The sequence below is a fragment of the Eleutherodactylus coqui genome, chromosome 5 (assembly GCF_035609145.1).
Source record: "Eleutherodactylus coqui strain aEleCoq1 chromosome 5, aEleCoq1.hap1, whole genome shotgun sequence".
Classification (NCBI taxonomy): domain Eukaryota; kingdom Metazoa; phylum Chordata; class Amphibia; order Anura; family Eleutherodactylidae; genus Eleutherodactylus; species Eleutherodactylus coqui.
In genome coordinates, this window is record NC_089841.1 from 33,354,890 (window position 1) to 33,365,730 (window position 10,841).

General features: G+C 46.8%; 1 protein-coding gene across 2 annotated transcripts in view; it reads right to left on the bottom strand.

Annotated features, from left to right (window-relative positions):
* Window positions 1-10,841, bottom strand: part of LOC136629139 (oocyte zinc finger protein XlCOF6-like) — a 913,937-nt gene that overhangs the window by 686,062 nt on the left and 217,034 nt on the right. The gene's annotated exons all lie outside the window — the stretch shown is intronic.

A 10,841-nucleotide genomic window follows, 5' to 3' on the forward strand; every position in this document is an offset into this window, starting at 1 on the left:
GACTAGAGATGATTGAGCATACTCGCTAAGGGCAATTACTCGATCGGGCATTGCCCTTAGCAAGCACCTGCCCGCTAGAAAGAAAAGATTTGGTTGCGGCGGCAGGCGGGGAGCGGAGGGGGAGAGCAGGGAGAAACGGAGGAGAGATCTCTTCCCCCCGCTCCCCGCCGTAACTCACCTGCTCACCTGTCACCCGCGCCGGCAGCTGAACCTTTTCTTCTAAGCTGGGAGATACTCGCTAAGGACAATACTCGCTCGAGCAATTGTCCTTAGCGAGTATGCTCGCTCATCTGTAGTAGTGACAGAATAGTGACCGGTGACATAAGATAGCGGTGACAGTAGTGACAGAATAGTGACCGGTGACATCAGATAGTGGTGACAGTAGTGACAGAATAGTGACTGGTGACATAAGATAGCGGTGACAGAAGTGACAGAATAGTGACCGGTGACATAAGATAGTGGTGACAGTAGTGACAGAATAGTGACAGGTGACATCAGATAGTGGTGACAGTAGTGACAGAATACTGACAGTTTACATAAGATAACGGTGACGGTAGTGACAGAATAGTGACAGGTGACATAAGATAATGGTGATAGTAGTGACAGAATACTGAGAGGTGACATAGGATAGTGGTGACAGTAGTGACAGAATAGTGACTGGTGACATGAGATAGTTGTGACGGTAGTGATAGAATACTGACAGGTGACATAAGATAGTGGTGATAGTGGTGACAGAATACTGACAGGTGACATCAGATAGTGGTGACAGTAGTGACAGAATACTGACAGGTGACATCAGATAGTGGCGACGGTAGTGACAGAATAGTGACAGGTGACAAAAGATAGTGGTGACGGTAGTGACAGATTAGTGACCGGTGACATAAGCTATTGGTGACAGAAGTGACAGAATAGTGACTGGGGACATAAGATAGTGGTGACAGTAGTAACATAATAGTGACCGGTGACATCAGATAGTGGTGACAGCAGTGACAGAATAGTGACAGGTGACATAAGATAGTGGTGACGGTAGTGACAGAATATTGACAGGTGACATCAGATAGTGGTGACAGTAGTGACAGAATATTGACAGGTGACATAAGATAGTGGTGACGGTAGTGACAGAATAGTGACCGGTGACAATATAGTGGTGACGGTAGTGACAGAATAGTGACCGGTGACATAAGATAGTGGTGACAGTAGTGACAGAATAGTGACAGGTGACATCAGATAGTGGTGACAGTAGTGACAGAATACTGACAGTTTACATAAGATAACGGTGACGGTAGTGACAGAATAGTGACAGGTGACATAAGATAATGGTGATAGTAGTGACAGAATACTGAGAGGTGACATAGGATAGTGGTGACAGTAGTGACAGAATAGTGATTGGTGACATGAGATAGTGGTGACGGTAGTGATAGAATACTGACAGGTGACATAAGATAGTGGTGACAGAATACTGACAGGTGACATCAGATAGTGGTGACAGTAGTGACAGAATACTGACAGGTGACATCAGATAGTGGCGACGGTAGTGACAGAATAGTGACAGGTGACAAAAGATAGTGGTGACGGTAGTGACAGATTAGTGACCGGTGACATAAGCTATTGGTGACAGAAGTGACAGAATAGTGACTGGGGACATAAGATAGTGGTGACAGTAGTAACATAATAGTGACCGGTGACATCAGATAGTGGTGACAGCAGTGACAGAATAGTGACAGGTGACATAAGATAGTGGTGACGGTAGTGACAGAATATTGACAGGTGACATCAGATAGTGGTGACAGTAGTGACAGAATATTGACAGGTGACATCAGATAGTGGTGACAGTAGTGACAGAATATTGACAGGTGACATCAGATAGTGGTGACAGTAGTGACAGAATAGTGATAGGTGACATCAGATAGTGGTGACAGTAGTGACAGAATAGTGATAGGTGACATCAGATAGTGGTGACAGTAGTGACACAATAGTGACAGGTGACATCAGATAGTGGTGACGGTAATGACAGAATAGCGACAGGTGACATCAGATAGTGGTGACGGTAGTGACAGAATAGTGACAGGTGACATAAGATTGTAAGGCTTGGGGGACAGTTAGGAGGGAAAGCCTCATGGGATCTGGGAGCTTTATGTACATGATGGATGGATGATATGTCACCCTCTATGGAGGAGGTTTTCTGGTTAACCATGATATGTTACAAAGGTCATTACTGGGTCAGATGAGATGGCAGAGAGTGAGTTCTGCCCAGTGATGGACTGGTTGGCAGCAGCAAATGATTGGCTGTAGAAAAATGGCGGGAAATGCCTGTGGTTGTCAGGCAGAATCTGGTGGCCTGACAGTGGCTGGTGATTGGTCCAGAGGAACAAGCTGAGAGGAGCAGCAGTGAGATATGGAGGTGCAGAGATGTGGGCCATCATCATCTGGAAAGGAAGCAGCATCCCGCCCGCCCTCCCTTAGGTTTGTCGCGGTGTAGTTAATGGGGGATTGTTGCCCGCATTAGGCGGGTGGGCAGGTAAACTTGGGGAGAGTTTGGTGGTGGTAAACTTGGGTCTGTAAAACAGAGTTTACAGGAAGTGTTATGGTTATTATTGGTTACATTTCTCCCCAGTGTTTGTAACCCCGTTAATAAACACCGCGGCCTTATTTATCCAATATTGGTCTCTGTGTCGGTTATTTATAAGAGTTTGGGAAGGTTTTAATAAAGCGTAAGATCCCAAGTGGTGACGGTAGTGACAAAATAGTGACAGGTGACATCACATAATGGTGACAGTAGTGAGCGGTGACATCAGATAGCGGTGACAGTAGTGACAAAATAGTGACAGGTGACATCACATAATGGTGACAGTAGTGACAGAATAGTGACAGGTGACATCAGATAGTGGTGACAGTAGTGACAGAATAGTGACAGGTGACATAAGATAGTGGTGACAATAGTGACAGAATAGTGACAGGGGACATAAGATAGTAGTGACAGAATAGTGACAGGTGACATCAGATAGTGGTGACAGTAGTGACAGAATAGTGACAGGTGACATAAGATAGTGGTGACAATAGTGACAGAATAGTGACAGGGGACATAAGATAGTGGTGACGGTAGTGACAGAATAGTGACAGGTGACATCAGATAGTGGTGACAGTAGTGACAGAATAGTGACAGGTGACATCAGATAGTGGTGACAGTAGTGACAAACTACATAAAATAACGGTGACATTAGTGACAGAATAGTGAACGGTGACATCAGATAGTGGTGACAGTAGTGACAGAATAGTGATATCTGATAGAGGTGACAGTAGTGACAGTAGTGACCGGTGACATCAGATAGTGGTGACGGTAGTGACAAAATAGTGACAGGTGACATCACATAATGGTGACAGTAGTGACAGAATAGTGACAGGTGACATCAGATAGTGGTGACAGTAGTGACAGAATAGTGACCAGTGACATCAGATAGTGGTGACAGTAGTGACAGAATAGTGACCAGTGACATCAGATAGTGGTGACAGTAGTGACAGAATAGTGACCAGTGACATCAGATAGTGGTGACGGTAGTGACAAAATAGTGACAGGTGACATAAGATAGTGGTGATGGTAGTGGCAGAATAGTGACAGGTGACGTAAGATTGTGGTGACGGTAGTGACAGAATAGTGACAGCTGACATCAGATAGTGGTGACGGTAGTGACAGAATAGTGACCGGTGACATCAGATAGCGGTGACAGTAGTGACAGTATAGTGACAGGTGACATAAGATAGTGGTGACAGTAGTGACAGAATAGTGACAGGTGACATCAGATAGCGGTGACAGCAGTGACAGAATAGTGACCGGTGACATAAGATAACGGTGACGGAAGTGACAGAATAGTGACAGGTGACATCAGACACTTCTTCTTTGGTCTAGATGGCAGATAAAGTTATGTCGCTCACCGACATAACTCTGTCTTGTTTCTCCCTACAATTTCTGCGTTCGCTCCGGACGTTCCGCAGGTTTTCTCCTCTTCTACAACTTCTGACTTGCAGTGAATGTAATAAACAATGGTGCTGCTCTCCATAGACGGCGCTTCCCTGTGTGGAAGACTCACAGCGACCTACAGATGACAACGTGCCGCCTGCTTCCTGTCACTGCAGAAAGCCCCTGAGCTGCCATCTGTCGGAGATCCCTCAGTGGGCCCCTTCCTCACAGCCCCTATAGGACTCAGTGGCCAGTACAGGTTTACAGTGATTAACCCTTAAACTCTTAATTGTCTCCCTGCTGTGTGTAGAGCACATGTCACCTCTCTGGCAGTGAAAGGGTTACAGCTGGTAACTTCAAGCAGCGTCTCCAAACATCCACCAGGTGGTGCCGGCTCCTTCATGAGGCCCCATCATATGGCCTGCTGATGTTAGAGGGTCGCACAGCATTCCCATACCTCCATCTGGGTAGATCCTGGACTGCAGGGGCTCCTAGGAAGTCTGAGGATAGGAAGTCACAAGATCTTGGGTCACATAACGGAAAGGGGAGTGGCTTACTAATGTGGTTCTATGGAGAGAAGGAGGCTGCTGGGAGGGCAGTGACTAGAATGGAGGAATGCAAATAAGGAAGCTGGAACATCACCTCTGCAGCGCCACCTATTGGCAGCAGCATTCCTGCAAATCAATGTCTGACTCTTTATGCAAGTCTTAACCCTTATTGATTTGCAATTCTAAGCAAAGCCGGAATCCTTACACAGACATGATGGAAGGGGTATTGTCTCTCCCTAAAGAGACCACCTAGGATAAAGGAAGACTTGGTGTTGTTGCCCCTAGGATTCCTCTTCCTCTGTGTGAGGATGCTGCCCCCTCCTGGTCAGAGGATCCTGGTCCTTCACCTGCCCCAGGATTCATCTTCCTCTGAGTGAGGATGCTGCCCCCTCCTGGTCGGAGGGTCCTGGTCCTTCACCTGCTCCAGGATTCATCTTCCTCTGTGTGAGGATACTGCACCCTCCTGGTCAGAGGGTCCCGGTCCTTCACCTCCCAGGATTCCCCTTTCTCTGTGTGAGAATGCTGCCATCTCCTGCTCAGAGGGTCCCGATCTTTCACCCCCCAGGATCTCTTTTCCTCTTTGTGAGAATGCTGCCCCCTCCTTATCAGAGGGTCCCGGTCCTTCACCCTCCAGGACTCCTCTCCCTCTGTGTGAGAATGCTGCCCCCTTCTGGTTGGAGGGTCCGGGTCCTTCACCCCCCAGGATTTAGTATCCTCCTGTGTCCTCAGTGTAGATCCGGCTGCAGTAAAGGACACTTATCTAGGGGCCTTTTATACCGGCAGATACATCGCTGGTCGTTCAACCAGAAATCATTCAGAATCGTTCCGTCTTTCACATCCGCCGTATAAGTGAGACGGAGCGACCGAGCGCTGTTTAACCCTTTATACCTGCAGGAAATGAGCGAAAAGCAAACGATTCCTGTTCTTCGTTGCAATCTCTCACTTCCCAATGTCATAGAAACTTAAAATTTGGCACGGGCATTGAATATGTCATAAATAGGAAAAGTTAATGGTTCCCAACTCGATTATTCAATTCGATGCGCAAAAGAAGTAGCGTCCAAATTTTACGTACGGAATGTAATTTCTTCACTTTCCGGTGTCATAGAAATGTGAAATTTGGCACGAGTATTGATTATGTCATAAATAGGAAACGTTAATGGGTCCCAACTCGATTGTTCAATTCTAAGCGCAAAAGAGTTAGCGTCCAAATTTTACGTATGGAATCTAATTCTCTCACTTCCTGATGTCATTTTATATAAAGGAAATGTCGCATGGTTACCTCCCCGTGGTGTTTCCTGGGTAACGCAGAGAACTATGCGAAATGGTGAACATATGTTTTTCCGGTATCTCTAAAGTAACCACGACTTCATAAGATTTCCGTGTGAACACCAGATAAACACCAGTACCAAATTAACTCGGGCGAAGCCGGGTATATCAGCTAGTCTGGATATAAAATCAAGCTTTTACAGATTGTTTGTATATATAGATATAATGCAACATCAACTCATAGGATGTACAGATTTTAAGAACCATTGAAATTAGCAGATGAAACTGCAACATTGTTAGCCTGCAGGACAAACGGACGGATTACATACCTTTGTGCAAGCAACATTTAGATTTTATGAGAGCAGTGTAACATAGTAACAGTATGTTAGGCTGAATGAAGACAATGTCCATCTAGTTCAGCCTGTTTCAACCCCTAGTTAATCCAGAGGAAGGCAAAAATCCCAAGAGGCAGAAGCCAATTAGCCCATTTGGGGGAAAATTCCTTCCCGACTCCTTAATGGCAATCAGAATAATCCCTGGATCAACCTCTAATAGTTCCTACCTAAATATAAGACCCGGAACTAAAAACCCGCTGGTCAGCTAATGTCCATATCCTATAATATTCTTCCACTCGAGAAAGATGTCTAGGCCCCTCTTAGACTCCTCTATGGATTTTGCCATCACCACGTCCTCAGGCACAGAGTTCCAGTCTCATTGCTCTTACATTAAAGAACCACCTTCTATGCTGGTGATGAAACCTGCTTTCTTCTAGACGTAGCGGATGCCCTCTTGTCACCGTCGCAGTCCTGGGTATAAAGAGATCCTGGGAGAGATCCTTGTATTGTCCCCTCATGTATTTATACATAGTTATTTGGTCGCCCCCTAGTCGTTTTTTTCCAGGGTAAATAATCCTAATTTTGATAGCCTCTCTGGGTATTCCAGTCCCGTCATTCCATGTATTAGTTTTGTTGCCCGTCTTTGAACCCCCTCCAGCACTGTAACATCTTTCCTGAGCACCAGTGACCAGAACTGTACGCAGTATTCCATGTGAGGCCTGACAAGTGCCTTATATAGTGGAAGGATAATGTTCTCATCCTTCGCCCCAATACCTCTTTTAATGCACCCCGAGACTTTATTTGCCTTTGCAGCAGCTGACTGGCATTGGTTACTCCAGTTTAATCTACAATCCACTAGTACCACCAGGTCTTTTTCCATCTCACTTTTCCCTAGCAGTACCCCAGTTAGTGTATATTGGGGACATCCGTTTCTCCAGCCCATGTGCATAACCTTACATTTATCAACATTGAACTTCATTTGCCATTTTTTTTACCCAAGATTTCATTTTATCTAGGTCCTTTTGTAGCCGTACATTGACCTCCGTTGTATTGTCTTGTATAAATTTGTATCATCTGCAAATATTGATATTTTGCTGTGCAGCCCCTCTATCAGGTCATTGATAAATATATTAAACAGAATGGGGCCTGATACTGAACCCTGTGGCACTCCACTAGCGACGGTGGCCCAATCAAAGTACGAATCATTTATTACCACCCTCTGCTTTCTATCTCTCAGCCAGTTCTTTACCCAGATACACACGTTTTCACCCAGACTGAGCTGTTTCATTTTATATATCAACCTATTATGCGTCACGGTGTCAAATGCTTTAGAGAAACCCAGATATAAGAGATCAATAGACTCTCCCAGGCCCAGCCTAGAGGTTACTTCATCCTAGAAGCTGATCAGATTGGTCTTACATATTTGACACCTCATAAACCCATGCTGATAAGAAGTAATGCCGCTGTTTTCCTTGAGGTATTCTAGGATGGTTTCTTTTAGAAACCCCTTGAATATTTTTCTAATTATTGAAGTGAGACTTACCAGCCTGTAGTCACCAGGCTCTGTTTTAGACACCTTTTTGTATACTGGAACCACATTGGTAATACACCAATCCTGTGGTACAACCCTGGTCTCAATAGTGTCTATAGATATAAGAAATAGCGGTCTAGCCATCACGTCACCTAGCCCCCTTAGAACCCTTGGGTGCATTTCATCTGGGCCTGGCGATTTATCGATTTTGATTCTCTTTAACTGGCACTCTACTTTCTCCTGTGTTAGGCATGCAATATTTATCTGCAGGTTTGTTTTATTTCCCTGCATGTTGTGTGGCATTTCATTTTCATTCGTGAATACAGTAGAAAAAAAACTATTTAATAGATTTGTCTTCCCCCCCCCATCTCTGTATATGGTTTCTCCTGCATTATTTGTTAGTGACCCAATGCTTTCAGTACAAATCCTATTACTGTTTATATAACTGAAGAATAGTTTAGGAATTTTTTTGCTTACTTTGGCAAACAATCTTTCTGCCTCCTCCTTAGCAAATTTGAGCTTTTCTTTACATTATTTGTTTTTTTCTCTGTATGATTTTAGCTCTTTTTCGCTGCCTTCCTGTCTTAGTAGTTTAAACGCTTTCCTTAGTTTTTGTTTATTGCCCCCCTTAGTCTTGATGAGCCACATAAGTTTCCTTCTAGTTGTAGTTCTTTTATGTTTAAAGGGTATGAGCTGCTCACATGAGGTACATAGCTGTACTAGATCCATCATAATGCCCACACAACACACACTACTCCATCTATCCTGATCCTCAAATATCATAGACACAGCTTGACTCAATCCATCCTGATCCCCCAAAAATTACGCACACACAGCTCTTCTACATCCATGCTGATCCCCCACACAACACACACACACAGCTCTACTCCATCTGCCCTGATCCCCACACATCACATACAGCTCTACTCCATCCATTCTGATCCCCACACATCACACACAGCTCTACTCCCTCCATCCTGATCCCCACACATCACACAGCTCTTCTCCCTCAATCCTGATCCCCACACATCACACACAGCTCTACTCCATTCATCCTGATCCCCACGCAAGACATACAGCTCTACTCCATCCATCCTAATCCCCATGCAAGACATACAGCTCTACTCCATCCATCCTGAACCCCATGCAACACATACAGCTCTACTCCATCCATCCTGATCCCCACGCAACACATACAGCTCTACTCCATCCATTCTGATCCCCACGCAACACATACAGCTCTACTTCATCCATCTTGATCCTCACACATCATACACAGGTCTATTGTATTCATTCGGTTTCCCAAACATCACACACAGCTCTACTCCATCTATCCTGACCCCCACACGTCACACACAGCTCTGCTGATTCCATCCTTATCCCCACACATCACACACAGCTCTACTCCATCCATCCTGATCCCCACACATCACACACACAGCTCTACTCCATCCATCCTGATCCCCACACATCACACACACAGCTCTACTCCATCCATCCTGATCCCCACACATCACACACACAGCTCTACTCCATCCATCCAGATCCCCACACATCACACACAGCTCTACTCCATCCATCCTGATGCCCCACACATCACACACACAGCTCTACTCCATCCATCCTGATCCCCCACACATCACACACCCAGCTCTACTCCATCCATCCTGATCCCCACACATCACACACAGCTCTACTCCATCCATCCTGATCCCCACACATCACACACAGCTCTACTCCATCTATCCTGACCCCCACACGTCACACACAGCTCTGCTGATTCCATCCTTATCCCCACACATCACACACTGTGGTGAAAATGTAAAAAAGTGGCTATTTGCAGCCCGCCATTGTATGTGTTAGTAGCAATAAATTAAAGCCATGATGATTGTATAATTTGATTTGCTCTACTCCATCAACCCTCACCCCCACACATCACATACAGCTTTACTCCATCCATCATGATCCCCACACATCACACACAGCTCTACTCCCTCCATCCTGATCCCCCACACATCACACACAGCTCTGCTCCCTCCATCCTGATCCCCCACACATCACACACACAGCTCTGCTCCCTCCATCCTGATCCCCCACGCATCACACACACAGCTCTGCTCCCTCCATCCTGATCCCCCACGCATCACACACACAGCTCTGCTCCCTCCATCCTGATCCCCCACGCATCACACACACAGCTCTGCTCCCTCCATCCTGATCCCCCACACATCACACACACAGCTCTGCTCCCTCCATCCTGATCCCCCACACATCACACACACAGCTCTGCTCCCTCCATCCTGATCCCCCACACATCACACACACAGCTCTGCTCCCTCTATCCTGATCCCCCACACATCACACACACACAGCTCTGCTCCCTCCATCCTGATCCCCCACACATCACACACACAGCTCTGCTCCCTCCATCCTGATCCCCCACACATCACACACACACAGCTCTGCTCCCTCCATCCTGATCCCCCACACATCACACACACAGCTCTGCTCCCTCCATCCTGATCCCCCACACACACAGCTCTGCTCCCTCCATCCTGATCCCCCACACATCACACACACACACAGCTCTGCTCCCTCCATCCTGATCCCCCACACATCACACACACACAGCTCTGCTCCCTCCATCCTGATCCCCCACACATCACACACACACAGCTCTGCTCCCTCCATCCTGATCCCCCACACATCACACACACACAGCTCTGCTCCCTCCATCCTGATCCCCCACACATCACACACACACAGCTCTGCTCCCTCCATCCTGATCCCCCACACATCACACACACACAGCTCTGCTCCCTCCATCCTGATCCCCCACACATCACACACACACAGCTCTGCTCCCTCCATCCTGATCCCCCACACATCACACACAGCTCTGCTCCGTCCATCCTGATCCCCACACATCACACACACAGCTCTACTCCATCCATCCTCCACCCCACACATCACACATAGCTCTACTCCATCCATCCTGATCCCCCACACATCACACACACAGCTCTGCTCCCTCCATCCTGATCCCCCACACATCACACACACAGCTCTGCTCCCTCCATCCTGATCCCCCACACATCACACACAGCTCTGCTCCGTCCATCCTGATCCCCACACATCACACACAGCTCTACCCCAGCCAGCCATCCTGATCCCCAGAGATCACACACACAGCTCTACTGCATCCA